Source organism: Misgurnus anguillicaudatus, chromosome 21 (genome assembly GCF_027580225.2).
Source record: "Misgurnus anguillicaudatus chromosome 21, ASM2758022v2, whole genome shotgun sequence".
Classification (NCBI taxonomy): Eukaryota; Metazoa; Chordata; class Actinopteri; order Cypriniformes; family Cobitidae; genus Misgurnus; species Misgurnus anguillicaudatus.
The window spans coordinates 7,824,203-7,840,842 of NC_073357.2; the positions used below are offsets into that span (position 1 = coordinate 7,824,203).

General features: G+C 36.7%; 1 long non-coding RNA gene across 1 annotated transcript; it reads right to left on the minus strand.

Annotated features, from left to right (window-relative positions):
* Nucleotides 1-1,497: 1,497 nt before the first annotated feature.
* On the minus strand, nt 1,498-15,845 carry LOC129428452 (uncharacterized). The gene is made up of 5 exons (XR_008639027.2): nt 15,378-15,845; nt 13,938-14,130; nt 12,252-12,312; nt 10,800-11,163; nt 1,498-1,636 (listed from the first exon to the last, which is right to left on the minus strand). It is a non-coding gene; the product is annotated as an uncharacterized lncRNA (long non-coding RNA).
* Between the last annotated feature and the right edge of the window lie 795 nt (nt 15,846-16,640).

Consider the following 16,640-nt stretch of genomic DNA (forward strand, 5'->3'; position numbering starts at 1 on the left):
TATAAATAAAAAGCTGTTTTAATATGTAACAACGTGTAAATGCAGGTCTATTAAGAAGTATAGGCTACAACAATTTTATCCTGCAAGCTTTACAGACGACGACATCATTTGTTCAAACCATATGACACATTAGCATTTGCACTACATATAAAGGTTTATCTGTTCATTTATTCTGGTAATTTCACGAACGATTAATCATCAATCCACGTGGCCCACACGTTTTAAGCACGTTTTGGGATTTTTGAAAGAAAAAAATCTTTATACTTCTGTATTGAACTTAAAATTTCTGAACCTTGCAAAATCTCTTAACCTAAGACCTTAACTTGGAACTGATTTACTTGAATGGATTTTAAATGTATTAAATATCGGATAATGTGCTTGAAAAAATATATATATATATAAGTGCTCAAAACGTCTAATCAAAACTCAAAAATGTAAAATAGAGGTATTATAATCATATAATATTACTTGTTTAACTTATCACCCAGGTTATCTTGTAAAGACTGCACAAATGTGAGTTAAATATGCGTTATTGCGGTTTTTTTTAAAAGTGAAAGGTGTTATACAAGCCATATATTCTTTACATATAAGCATACCGAAACTCACTAAATAAAAATAATTTATTAAAAGTGCCTGAGAGGCAAGCAAATCTCAGTCAGATGAACTATGAGCACATATTTATTCATATAGATTTAAATAAGCTCCTTTCAGATGACGAAGTCAGATTAACAGATGATGTAAGTAACAGAAATGACTCATTCTGGGGTGACTTGCACATATTACTTTATTTCTGTTTTGTCCACATGAATAAGAAAAGTGATTCATTGGTTATTTTCCCCGCATCATATGGTTATGTGCTGTCCAAGGTGCTGACGGGAGTGCCAGGTCTATAAGCTTCAAAACAGCTTGTGGCCACCATGTGAAGATGTGGTTGACGTCTACCTCATTAAAGATCATGTCTATAGTGAATACATCAGTATTTTTCTTAACTTAATTAAATTTGATTTTTTAGTTAAAGGGTTTATTTCCTACATAGAACAGTAAATGCATACATCATTCAAGTATTCGACATAAATAACTCGATCAAGTTTTTTTCTTATACATCCATCAAAACATCAGGCACATTTAAATGGATCTCCAACAATTCATATACAGACAGTGGCATTTAATGTATACATTCAAAATAGGAAATGCAAATCTTTGACATTTTGTATGAATGCAGAGAAATATTTCAATTGCTTCAATTTTTGTAAACATTTCACACATTAGTGCACATTATTCTTCACTTTACATAGCACTCGTGAGACAACACGTTGTTTTAACAGCCTACCTGAAATTTAACTAGCTAACCATCATGTCTTTCACACATATGTACAAAATCAGTCACAACCATCAGAAATTAGTGATTACTTGAAGGATGAAATGTTTCAGACGCACAGTTAAATCAATTAGTGCAAGTTTTCAATCCATCTCACATCTTCTTGTTTCACAGTGGACCATCTGGAGTAAATGCTGGATGTTGGATTCCTGAAGGGCTGTGATTGACCACCTCAGTTATTAATAGCTCCATGGCCTCAGTTTTTGCAGCAGATGTTGACAGTGATTTTCTTCCACACTTTTGATCATTGCTAGGAACCTGGTTACAGAGAAATGAAAACAAAAATGTCACTTTATGTAATCTGCATTACCACGCCTTGTTCATTCCCATAGTCATTGTTTTATGTTTTGAATTTTGACCTGTGCCTGTTATTTGGATTACATCTTTGGATTACCCTTTTGTCTTGTTTGCCTGGCGTTATTAATAAACTTCTGCATTTGGATTCTACCATTAGTCTCAGCATGTTACACTTTAAATAACAATACCACGTGAGTTGTCCAATTGATGTTAGCAATGTACAAAATCATATTTGCTATGGGAACAAGAACGATAATTTGGTTTTCATTGCTACACTGTAAAAAAAGAAAAGTTGATTCAACAAGTTTGCCTTGCAATTTTGAGTTAATTCAACTTAAAAATATTTGTTGATTTAAAAAATTTGTGTAAAAACCAATGTTTTAAAGTTGATTTACCTAAAAATGTTAAGGCAACCTGGTCCTTACTTTTTTAAGTTGAACCAACAAATCATTTTTACAGTGTACTGTATAATAGTCAGTGTATTACTATTTAAGTTAAAACAATATTTACATTATTAGCAGATTTAAGAATGACAAGCGATGTCTGGGTTTAATTGAAGCCTCTGAAGTATAAAATGTGCTTTCAAATGATGTTAAAGGGGTCATGGCACAAGACTTTTTTAAGATGTCAAATAAATCTTTGGTGTCTCCAGAGTACATATGTGAAGTTTTAGCTCAAAATACCATATAATTTATTATAGCATGTTAAAATTGCCACTTTGTAGGTGTGTGCAAAAATGTGCCGTTTTGGGTGTGTCCTTCAAAATGCAAATGAGCTGATGAAATTCAAACACTGATCACAATGATGGTGGTTTGTTGCAATTGAAACTCAGTTGTGCTGTGAATTATTTTCTCTCTCTCTCTTTTTCTCTGCACTAAATGGCAGTGCTGTGATTGGATAGTGCAGATAAAGGGGTGGTATTATAATAAGAGCTCCTTATGACATCATAAGGAGAGCCAAATTTCAACTACCTATTTTTTCACTTGCTTGTAGAGAATGGTTTACCAAAACTAAGTTACTGGGTTGATATTTTTCACATTTTATAGGTTGATAGAAGCACTGGGGACCCAATCATAGCACAATCAGATTTTCATGCCATGGCAAATAAAAATTTTGTGTGCCCTGAGTTTATGTTGTTTTCATAAACATTACTGCTCCTATCTAACCACCTCATGTTTGTTTGGTGACTGCAAATACCAACTTAACTATCTATATGCAGCTATCAATCCATTTTCAGATGAACATGTCTTATATTGAATATTCTGAATGAATGGTTCTCTTGGAAATAGCAGAATGAAACTGCAATGCAAAACACACGTTTAAGCCACACTTTGTTTTGATAGTTATTGTATTTTTCTGCAAATAGATGGAAGTGGTTTATGGGTTTGAATTGCATTGCAAAGGTTGAAGATTTCGGAGAGGTTGGAGTTTATTCTGTTGGAGTTGCTCATTTTAATGAGAACAATCAGGCATCTAAATCGCAGTGTGGGATAATAACGATCGGCTTTTCGTGTCTGTTATTTCACACTTTTACTACACCGCCACGTTCATTCAGTTTAGTGGTCATTATAGTCTTAAAGAGGATGGCATTTTGAGTATGGCTTCATATATTGATCCAATTAATGCAGTCAGTAAAACAAATTTGTCTAGTGCATGGTCGTGTATACAGCTATTACAATATTTGTAATTTCATTTGCTTTTAAAAGTTGTAAAAAAATCTGAATCTACATACTATGTGTTCCAACACCATTACCAGTTTTCCCAAATTATATGTAGAGAGGTTTCTGGACAATTTAATCCCTGCAGGAGACTTGGCAAAACCCTTTCTCTGTCAATTTTCACCCTCTGCCTCATTCAAACCCTTCTCTTTCTGCGCCTCCACAATGTGGGGTTTCTTTCTCTTTTTTATATTCCCTCATATCTTTTTTTTTCTCGAACCCCCCTCCCCAAACTCCTCAGACAGCATGCAGCTTATGCAAATCACTGGCCTTTTATTCCCATTTCTCGTCCTTAGCCTTGAATGAGACCTCAAGAAAACACACACAGACACACTCGCATTCATTCTCACGGCTTTATACTGTAATAGGGACAAAGTCATCCGTGACAATCTATGTACATATAAAATGACCACATGACTCTGGTAATTATATGCTGTAGGAAACAATCGTGTGGAGAAAAGTTTGTAAATCTACAAAATCATGGTTCGTCTAACAAATGCTTGCCTAATATTAGTTATAGAGAAGTTATTTTTTTACCAAAAGCCAAAGTCAGTGAACTTGCAATGAGAGCGGATTATGGCATGGAAGTGGACTAGACGGTGGAGACGAGGGGGGGCTGTTTACCAAAGTCACTCAGACAAGGGGAGGGGGGACTGATGAATATAAAGTGCTTGCCACCATTCCCAGGGTCTGGAACACACACACACACACATTCACACTGTATATATAAGTGTGTGTGTGTATAGAGGGGGAGCCAACCAGCCTGACTTCCCTCAGACACTTTGACAGGCGGGCCTTTTCACCAGCGCATTGCTGGGCCAGTCAGCCCTCGCTCCCTTAGCAACGGCACAGAGCGCAGAACCCCCTCCAGCCGGCCACCAAAACGACAGGGGTGCGGATAGGGTGTGGGTTACAGGGGGTGAGCTGGTTCACAGGGGTGGATGAAGAAGTTCCCAGCCTGGCGGGACTCCCACAGGCAATGAACTTGAACTTGATTCTGATACCAGTAATGAGGATCGCACGTCCTTATGCCCTATTTGCATATGTTTGGCGAGAAGCATCAGGCCTCATTTGGGAATTCCCACATGTAAAGTAACAGCGATGATCACTAACTAACTAACAAAACACAATATCCTCGATATGTTGACACTTAGTTCTTAAATTATAAAAGCTGATGACTTTCCTAATATTTCACATAATGGTAATTATCTGATTACAGATATAAAACAGAAAACGAAAACACAACCAACAGCCTTTTACAATGGTGGGGTCATGAAAAGGTTTAAATGACCCTGCGTGGGCTCTTTACTTTTTTTTACAGAGACTGCAGTTAGGATCCATAGAGAAGCCTCTTTATTTTTTCATTTTCTTTATTTACATTAATGCATTTGGCAGATGCTTTAGAAATGTTTATAATTTTTTTTTAAATCTGTGCGTGCATTCCTTGGGATCGAACCCAATGTTTTACCAAATAAGCTACACGTGGGACACATTTCAAAATGTGACTGTATAGAGTCATTCAAACCACTTCTTCATTATCCAAACATCATTGTCACTCTGACTGGTGACCTTGTTTTTTATTTTGAGGCTATGCCCTCAATACTGATGATAGGACTTTAATGACATAGACCTGAAAATCAAGGGCAAATCCTAGGAAAAAAATATGCACTAAACCAGTCTGACCTCACAAGAATTTGTACGCATTTTACGAGTTGGTTAATTCATATTAAGTTAATCGTACAAAAACATACGATTATCATAAAAAATAATAACCCCCCTCCAACCTCAATGCACAGGGGCAAAAGAAAATCTTACAAAAATGTACAAAAGTGGTTTACGAATTAGCCACCTCATAAAATATGTACGAAATGCCCTTGAAATAACATTGTCTGAACTGATTTAAAGACAGTTGCGTCTGCCCAACCACATCTCTTCATCAGTGTATTACATATAATAACTCTAGTAAATATAGAAATACACTTTAAAAAGTGAAAAGTTGGATCAACTTAAAGTCGCTGAAAACAGAAGTAGCGATTGTCTTTTCCCCGTGGTGACGTCTTTTGACATGAAATAAGCAGGACTGGACTTGAATTCGTCCTTCGAGAATTGATTGGTTGTTTGAAGTTGGGTCATGTTGCTAATTGCTAATCGCCACAATTTTTCCCGGACCCGCCCACCTGCCATACCATATGACTGGAAATAAAGAAAGATTGTTTCGAGGATGGGAGGAGATTTGTGTTTCTAATCTAAGATTATAGAGTTTTTAAATAATAACGCTCATAGATAAGTTATTTGTAAAAAAAATTACTTTATTCAACTTAAAATTTCACTTTAGTTTCACATTAGATGTGAATTTGAATTCTTTAGGTGTCACCAATTGAACTAACTTTGTAAATTTTTTACAGTGTAGGAGACTTTTTGCCATGTGTTTCTTGTAGCTTCATGCTATTCCGACTAGAGTCCTACTCGTGAATCCCACGTCTTTTCACGAGCACTCGTACGAGGAGGGGCCTTAAAAGGTGGGGGGAACTATTTTAAAGCTCCCCCGTAGGTGATACAAAGCTGAGAACGACCCTTTCCTGGATAATCATGTTTATCCCAAGATTAAGACGGGATCGACAGCTGAGGTATCCACGAGAGGGAAAAAAGGGCATTTTGCTGTAAAACACACAATCGCCTTAAACGCAAACCCAATAGATGCTTCTGTGATAAGCTGGGTGCGCTTTCTCACCCCACAGGGATTCGTAATTATCTCCCACCCTCGTTAAATGTCTTTGTTAACACTATATATATCATCAACTTGTTCTCTAAAGCGGGTGAAAAACAATAAATAACTTCTGTAAAAGATATAAATACATGAAATGGCCCAGTTAGTATGTTTGCTCACTTATCTAACCTGGCACAAAGTTTTAAGCACAAAAGCAAAGATTGAGATCAACAAAGATTGGGCCACGTTGTAGAAACAAATCTTTAAAATCGCACAACGCCAGACATAAAGATGACACATGACGGGGAGAAAACTGTTAGTATGCCAGACAAATATTCCCAGCTAGCCACCTCCCATAGGCCTTTGATATTAACATGCCAGCTGCAGTAAGAGCCTCATGGGGCCACAGATTGAGGCAGACAGTAAAGGCCCTCCCCCCCATTACACACCACATCTATTCTGCTCCAAACACTTTTTCTCATCAGTGATTTTATTAATGTCATTTGTTTATCGCACACTAACTTTCATGCATTTTCATGCATCTGTATCGGATTTGGAAAAGCTCATTGGCTCCGACGGTGGCTCATGGTTCTGTATATTTCCATCAAGACTTGCAACTGTAAGATTTTCATTTTATTTTATCCCATTCTCTTTAGTTTTTGTCCCAGTATAAACTTTCTTTCTGTTTTTCAGGCTCAATTTTATGTAATGGAGCTTTAATTAATAGCTGTCCAACTGCTGTGCTCCAGCAGCAAGTGTGGAAAGGAACAAACTATCCTTCGAATTTGCCTTGAATTGTTGGGATTGTGCATAATAATACACTCAGTTCTAGCAAATTAAAACATTAATACACAAAAAACTTGATGCATATATTTTCTGCACCATATCACATGAGTATAAAATAAAAGTTTAAAGTGCATAGGACACTGGAATCTTCATTAAACATATACGCTACTTCCAATGAACCCATGTGTAGTCTGCAGGCACACGCAATTCCTGATTAGTCTGCACAAACATGTACTCACGATCCAGTCGCATGCACCCAGAGAAAACTAAAGCCCTGTCGTCATTCATTCCCTGAGGGCCGTCTCTTATAGGGTTTTGGTGGTAATTTAGGCATCTGGCTCTGTCTGAGCATCTTTCTCAGCTTATTACCCTCCACTGTCTCTGCACTCCATCCATACAGACAATGGTGAGAAACAGGGGGGACCGTGGAACCACGTCAAGTGCTTCACATACAATGCTGCCATTGTAGAAGAGGAGAGGGGTCTGGAATAATAATGTGGGCACCATCACACTGTTTACCAACACGGAGCATGCAAATGCTGCAAATTTTCCTGTAATTCCCACAGATTAAACACGTTTTAAAAGCATTGTTGCCGGTGATCATTTTGTTTTGGGTGTAAAGAAGTTGGCCTATCTCTGGCATCATTTCACTTGCCCACACACACACACACACACATGCAATCTGCCTTGTCTTAAAATGAATGCAGATATATATATATTAAATAATCACAAGTCAGACCTACAAACTGACATATGCCATATAAAGCACTTTTAGATCGGCTGCTACTGCGTAATTCAATAATACGAGGAATAGGATTTGTGTTCATCTGAATCACTAGAATTCCTTGAATATGCAAAATCACTCAATAATTGCACATAGGGAAATAAAAATTGTTTTTTTGTTGTTGTTTTTTATCTGGTTAATGTTCCATTCAACAAAAACAAAATGTTTACATATCTATATACACTGAGGTGTGTTACGCAGAAAGGTGTATTGGTAAACCCCAAAAACAATACACAGTTCAGCGCACGATTTGCATATTGAAAACTGGAAAAATCTGGTATGGGTTTGGCACTGTGCCAAGCGGCATAATTAACACTTTCAGCCACTGCGCCGCAGCAGTCATATTATGCATTGACAAGCATCCACTCCCCCTGCCCGACTGCTTACGTACACACACACACACCAAACACATCAACATTTATTCTTGCATCTGTACATTCCTGTATTTTTGCAAGCCATAAATTGGTTGTTAAATCATCTACAGCTATGATGATTTGCTACCATTTGAGCAAATGTGGTTTTGCTGTACAACACTGCTGCATTAGTCTCTCGCTTCCAGTGTATAAAATGTGTTTTGTGGCCATGCCTGAGATATTTAAGCAGTGAAGGTCTTTTACATAAACCCTGAGAGATGCAGAAGGAGGAACCCCTCCCCCTCGCTGCAAGATACACTGCCTAATTAGAAATTCCCTATTAAAGGCACAGCCTCGCATTTACAGGGCACTATTTTGTACAAGGATATGGGTCGAGTTTGTGGCCATAAATGACATATCTTCGAACGATCAATGTATGCATGATATATTATTAAAATAACAATTGTCACTGACTCAAATGCCAGATTTCATTTTAATTTCCATGCCCACTAAAGGTCCACATAAACTTATTTATTTAAAATATGAGAATAATATATAATGTTGTGTGTGTGTGTCTGTGTGTCACATGCAAACATTAGAAAGAAATTGCGTTGCTTAAACAATTTTTTACGTGTTTGCAATACATCCTATGTTTCTTACGGAAAGAACCATGGTTAATTTTCCTAAGGGTTTAGCATCCTATCACATGTAGCCAATATCTACCAAATTTGAAGCATGCAAGCTTAAAACGAATATCTATAAACGCGTCTCAAACAAAAAACAAGCACGGTATTCGTTTAAGAATTCGAATATACTATCTTAAAAATCGAATCAAAAACCGTTTCCTCGCGCAGTTGCTTAAATGTTACTGCGCCTTTAATTGGGGGGCTCAGTCCTCGCGGCTTGTTCCTATGCAATTATGTTAATATGCGGTGCTCGTCTGCTTCTTTCATTAACACAAGCGCGTGCATCATTGTTTCCTTTATTTGTGAGCTCTGCGGGCGCCATTCGTACATTACTGATCTTTAAACACGTCTGTTTTGACGGAAACCTCATCTTTTAGGATAAAACATATATTTTAAACAAAACAATCTCATCTAAAAATCATTTTCCGTGATTGCGATGAATTTAAGGACAACGAGGTGGGGTTTTTTAGGCAGACGTGGTTTCCACTCTCAGTAAGTATGCAAAACCGCTTTTCTGCTCTTATATGAGGAGCCTCGTGGCTTTAAATATTCAATAGATGACGGCATGACGTTTTCATTTGTCTTATCCTTGCATTTTAATGCATGTAGTCAAAATCGTCGATTTTAAAGATTGTGTATAAAACTCAGAAACAGAAGCTTAATATGTTAAACGTGCACCACGTTTATTTGCATATCATCAGCATCACCATCATCAGTCCATTATGACGCAACCAGTCACCTTTCTGCACATTTTCGTCTTTCATCCATTTCATAAGGATGACTAAATTTTGTTTCCTCTTGACTAACTGACACATACTGTGTGTATTTTGAGAGTCTCCATACATTTAAACACACGGTACAGTTTCAATGCCACAGCAAGACATTAAAGTTGGGCAGGACAAGGTGCATGCTAACATTGTAATAAAAATTGCTGTAGTTATGCAGCTGTTTGCCAGTAACTTACTGTAGATTTACTGGCAACAGTTTGTTCAAAGTTTAATGAACATTAAACATTAAAAGGATAATAAAATAAAAACAGCCTCATGCAAAGCATTCTAGTTTCATATTCAGATTTTGGTTCACAGAATCTTTGCATAAGGCTGTTATTTAATAGTTTTATTCTGTAAAGATAAAGACTGGTTAATGTTTATTGTTCATTTAACAAACTGTTGCAAAAATATAACATACATTTAAATCTACAGTAAGTTACTGGCAAACAGCTGCCAGTAATACTGTAATTTCTACAGGCATTTTTAAAGTGTATTGTACATGGGACCCTTCGTGTAAGTGTAGCCTACCAATAAACAGCAGAACGAGTCCTTTTCAATACTATTAGCAGAGTGCTCTTCAGTCTATGTCGACTGTCTTGGTCAAGAGGAAGCTGTACATCAATTAACTTCTATAATTAGTTGAATAGTGTTCAAGCAGCTCTAAAAATGTGATATTGAAAACCTTTTTTCAACCCCTAGGGAGTCAGCTGACATTGGCTTAACTTAGAACTCTCTTCTATACGTTACATTATTATTATGCTCACCAGTACGGTTTAATCTTAGTCGCTGTACTCTGCTTCTTAAGTTGTTAATCGTTTTATCCTGTATTTTTTCCTGTTTTTAATGTAAAGGTGCTTTAAAACAATTAAACAATTGTGAAAAGCGCTATATAAATAAAAACATTTTTAATTGAACCTTGATGTAAGAGGAGCAGCTGTATTGTATTGGCACGGCTTATGATTTAGTTCATATATTTCATATTTATATACGGAGCATTTTTGTGGGTTATAAAATGAATAGCTGCTTTCACTCTCATCTCAAAGGTTTTTGTGTATATCAGAGTTTGTGCTACTTAATGTGATCATATTTCTTTGAAAGATATTATATAAATTAGTTTAAAGGGCTCAAAAACAAGGCTTAACCATGCTTTGCCAGTTGCCAAGTCATCACACTCGAGCGTAAGATTTTGCTTGGTGATTGGCCCATTCGTTTGCTTTACATTTAAATCGACATTGCAGAATGACCGATGGGCTAAAATCAGTGTTGCGAGGTCAAAATACGGCGGTGACTAGGTCTGATATAGGCAACGATGCAGCTTACCTCATGCCAACACAGCCATTTTAGGGAGCAGCAGGCAGTTTCTCCATCAAGATGGCTTCCTGTAAGCACACCCCTCATTCAGTGTTGCAGTCTCCCAGCATCTGGTGGTCCATGGCAACTGGCAGCCTCTTTGTCCCCATTGGCACTTGGGATGTAGAGTCTCGCTCCTTTCTTTTTGCTTTTCTCCGGGGGCACAGATGGCACTAAATGCTTCCGTTGACGAAGGGAAGGGAGGGGAGCTGGTAGGAGAAGGATGAGGGTTGACTATTATTTTTCTTTTCCTTTTCTTTCATTTGGACAATTGTGCCATTTTTCCTCTCCCCCTCTTACTCCAAAAAGGCAGCGTGTAAATGGCTGGCAGTTGCTAAGGGGAAACAAGAAAATAAAGCACAAAAAGCCTCTTTTATCACTGCCAAAAGCAGATGTCATGGCAACATTTCTTTAGAAAATTTGAACTGTAAATTACAATTCCCTTCATTAGTAAGACAAATATGTGCATTAATAATGTGAATTGTGCAAAGGTATTCACCCCTGAGTCTATAGTTTTATAGTAGCCGGCTATGTGATTGCCAAAGCTGGTGTGCTGAATCAGCCAACATCAATTGCTGTCCACCCATAATTTCATTGCATAACCTTTATTCAATTGTATTGGCTAACCAGTTTAGTTGGAAAAGATCATTGTTAATGAATGATGACAGAATTTCTTTGCTCGTATTAATTTTACATGACGTAATATGCAATGTGATAGTGGCCCATACATTCTTATCATTATTAAGATGGAGACGGATGTGTAATTTCCTCTTTCTGATCATTTATCGCATTAAATTCCTGGCTTAATGTCTTGCAATCACACTACGTATTCCCAACCATGTTCAAATATATTCTTATGTGGACTACCTTTTTTTTCAACACAGATGTAAACCTAATGCTTTTAGGGGACTTTTTTAAAGAATAATGCTAACATAGCATGAACCGCAAAAGCTCTTTCTGATATCTTAAAAGAAAAAACGAATAACATACAGTATACAGCATCATACAATATTATTTGTGACCTGCACACATTTTAAAGAAACTTATTCACTGGCAAGCAGCACTGATATTAGAGGAGTGCATATATGCTGTATCTGATCTATGGTCTATATTATATATAATTTGTTAAAGAATCCATACGTTATAGATATATTTATTAATATATTGTGTATATTTATGTGCTTAAGTTGTGATCTTTTCCATAGTTATTCTGATGAAAGATAGGCTAATTTTAATGCACAAGCTGAAAACTTGATTGAGGATTAACATTTGCATTTGGCTCCTTTCAAATGAATGCATTCATTAGCACTTTATGAATACTTTATGATTTACTGTGTGTATGTGGCTACATTATCAGATTAACTCTACAACTAATTGTTCTCATTATAATGTTGCAATGCAATAAGCTTTGATTGCACTTACCAGATGATGATTTTTAGGTTTAGTCCTCTGGTCTCTTACAAACCCACTTTACTTTAAGAGGCTGGAGTGAGTTGAATAAAGTAGAAATAAAGACACCAGAATTAGAAAATATTCAGGTCTTTTTCTTTTAGCTGTAATAAGGATGTAAATATTTTACATAATTTGCAAATGAATGCAGGCAGATAGTTACATTTGAAAGTATTACCAAGGTCTAAATTAACAGCACTTGACAAATTAAATGCATTCCTTTAAAAAAAATGAAGAAAATTCTCTTTTTTTAAATTCCTTTATTTAATTATTTCTGTTCAAGATGCATACATCCAGATATTAATTTGCTTTCATTAAGTTTACTGATCTGTACACTCTTGCCTTGTCTTTTATTTAAGATGTTTATTTTTATACTTTTATCTCATGAAAAACACCACATGTATTTTGTTTAATTTACTAATGGATCATTAGGTAAATCGAATTAAATTATTTTGGGCTATGCATTACTAAAATATCGTAACGGATGATGCATTGTATGTTGTTGTTGTTGTTGTTTTTTTTTTGCATTGCGTAAATAGATTTTGGACTAAAAAATGTTACGATAATATTAACAAAGTTTATTTTTAACAATGAATAAGGAGCGTATTGCCTTACAATACTGCGTTATGTCACACGAACAAACACGGGGACAAAATCTAGTACACTGGTTTTAAATGCGCTTTCATTTCGCATTAGTTCCAGCTTCTGTCTTTACCTTTGATGTGTACAGCCAGATTAATATGGCCATGCATAATGAAGCTGCTTCTGTATGATGTAACGTGTGTGTGCGTGTGTGTGTGTGTGTGTGTGTGTGTGTGTGTGCGTGCGTGCGTGCGTGCGCGCGCGTGTTGTGAAGAAAGATTTTGGGTGCTCATTTATAGTCAAGTTCAATGTAACCCTAGATTAGAACAATTAAAGTGACCCTGGCCTGCCCATGCACGACGCAACCAGTTAAGCGTGCAGTGTAGGCCTCATTTTTAGGAGTGTTCCTCTGTCAGGTAGCTAAACTAAAGGAGACAGATGTCTTATAGTGTTTAAGTTTCAGTTATCTGATTCGTTAAAACCTGTTGGGAAGGTAATTAAAATCTCATTTTGTGTAAAGTTAACAGCGCATAACACACTTGGTTTCGTTAGCCTCCAAAGAGTTTTCGTAAAATCAAATTCACCAAATGCTCAATTTTGATTTTGTCAAATAAAGGTAGAAAATAAAATTTACTGCGCATTTTTTCATTTAGAACAATACATATTCCTCGTTAAAATAATTATTTAAACTAAAATGATCTATTTCCATAATTACCTCTTTTTATTTTTCTCTTTTTAATGCTGTATTTGACAAAATTACACACACTACGGCAAATAACAAAACTGAACGTAAATTAAATAAAATATATAACTTTAACAACGTCTACACAATTGATTTAGCGTAAAGCAAATTCTCAATCCACGAAATATTTAGATATAAACGCACCTTCAGAAGAACACACCTTTTTGACCACGTTTAAAAATGTGTAAACTTTTCAACTCTGTCTTATTACTGAATATTAGCTGATCAGTATGAAATCTACTGTGACGTAAGCCAAAACACATTATATTGCAAAGATTTAATTGGCTAGTAGCTATTACTCGCTTCGTGTGACGTTTCATACAGTTTCCACTTACCGTAACTCTCACAATTTTCCCGCGTGATCACTGTTTCCCGGTAAACGTGTCTAGTGTGCCGTTAAGGAGGACGTTTCTACTTTCGGTTATCTAGCTTTATGAAGGAAGATAAACACTCATACAGCTAGATAACCAAAGATAGCAACCACCTCCCGTCAAACCGTTGTAATGCGGAACATCTCGTAAAGTTGACCTGATGAACGAAAACAGGGTTAATGCGCAATGAACCAGACAAATACACGAAAATCCCATTTAATAGACTCAAAGCTCTTTTTCATTGACCTGTAAATACTGTTAACAGGTCAGTTGTTGAATAGGCTTATGAGATTCGCCAGACCATCACCACGTGGTGAAAATGCTGCGTTACCTTCATTTATTATTCACAATATTGTAGGCCTGAAGCTGCAGTTTCTTCCTGGAAGTGTTATATATTTACCATTGTGTAAATATTGTCGGGTTTTCAGCTAAATTTTGTTCATTTTAGTTATTTATTGTTTTTTAAAAATCATGATAAGGTGCAAGAATGTTAATCTTGCTCTTAAGGGCCCAGTCATCACTACCACAAGCCTATTGTTTTATTTCACCTTATTCGCATTATAGTTCCTACACAAAGCAGGACATTTTATTAATTGCAATCTTGATAAATCGGTTTAATCTGTTAAATGTTTGTTTCAAGACATGGGAATAAATAGTAGAACATGTTCAGGTCGTCTGGTAATGTTTATTAACATTGTAAAACATATAAAGAGGTCTGTTTTTGATTAACGATATGAAAAACTGGATGACGTCACAGAGCTTATTATATATGTTAAGATTTAATAAACAAACCTATTGTTGTTTCTAAATATAGCAAGCCTTGGTGCATACACTTTTTCAACATTCTGTATTAACACACAACACACAGGACTACAAAACACCACTTCGTTGTTTTAAAATAAGCATGCATTACAAGAAAATATTTTCGTATTATTAGATATCAAAATAGACTAAATGTACACAAAGCTGTGTCAATAATTAAACGTATGCCAATATTTCTGAAATAAATCTGTGTTTTGCATACGTGTGTAATTCAAAAGCTAATCTGAAATGGCTACAGACAACCTACTTATATTAAAGGAGTGCACACTTAATATTTTATTAAGATTGTGGTACCAAAAAGTTTCATCACGTTCAGGTCTGGTTCGTCTGCACATAAGAGTGATCGAAAACGAAGGGCCACAGTTGCCATTGAACGTGGCCTTGTCTGTCACATGGGGTCAGTTATACAGGCACTTGTTAGAACTTAACATTTGCATGCAGTTTGCTTATTGTGCATTAGGCATTACATTAAAATGTATTAATTATCTTGAATATAGTCTACTGAAGTCAATATAAATCACAACACATGTACAATGAAAAAGTACAAAGAGAAATCATTTCACTAAACTGTAAAAGGCTTACTTTTTTAAACGACGTGGATATTCCTCTGTATTAGAAAGTGAGCTGCGAGTGTCAGTGTGTTGGGGACAAATAAAGGATCCCGTGCGTCTTGCGTTTAGGAGCACGACGCGAAATCTCTGCACAGCATCGGAGCGTCTTTTGTTAAAACCACACTCGCCTGTCCTGTCTCCCCGGTGATGCATTTCCCTTTTAAATAGTCGCAGTCCTTAAGTATTCAACCCTTGAATGTTGATCCACTGAACGGAAAAGGCACTTTTATTTCCAAGATGGGGAATTTCTCCCATGAGAAATGCATGGATGCAAGAGAAGACGCAGGCTTTTACTTTATTAAACCACGAATGCACGTAACCTGTGCGCGATGTTCTCGTTCGGTCGCAAGCCTCTGCGCTGCCTCTGAGCTCCGTGGATATGATGATCTCTCTCTCCAGCCTGGATGTGTCTAGTTTCTCACTAAATGCATCCTCCGCTGTCAGTCCTCTCCTGCAGTGACGTCACTCTGGCAGCAGGCAGCCAAGCGGCCAATCACATTTACGCGCGCAGAACGCACGCACCTCGCGCTCCCTTGCGCACTCTCTCTCTCTCTCCATCGGCCGCACGCTTTTCACAGTGACACAGAGCGATGCTATGTCGCCTATAGGTTGCACAGTTCCTATAGTAACCTATATGAATTAAACCCACTAGTTTTCAGCATTCTCAGTCGACGTCTCTAGAATTATTGATCTATTTAATACTTAATGGTTTATTAAAATATACAGATAGCCTAATTTACAGTGATGATATAAACAGATCTAATGTCATGTTGTGAATATTTCTAAAAGTCACTACTTTTTTTAATAGGAAGCCTACGGTTTTTAATAACGGAAAAAATAAGTGAATCCGCAAAATTGCACAAGATAGGGCTACCGTATGCAAAGGTTTTATCCAATAGAAAATGTCATTATTAAATTATGTAATATTACAACGTAAAAATCTGACAACTCGCCCTGGCCTGACATTTATTAAAACTATATATATGCTTTAAACACAGTCTGCTCTTAAGTCGTCTTTATATCGAGCCCAGACAGCAGACGACTCTGGGCCGGATCCGCACCGGATCAGCTCCAGAGCTGTTGACTTCGGCACAGATCCGGAGCAGATCCGGAGCGGATCCTGCAGTCGTCTGCTGTCTGGGAGGTTTTATTGCTAACATAAATATCCCGTTATTGAATTTCTTGAATGCAGTATTGACCAAAATGTCATAAATTATGAGTAGATGTTTGAATT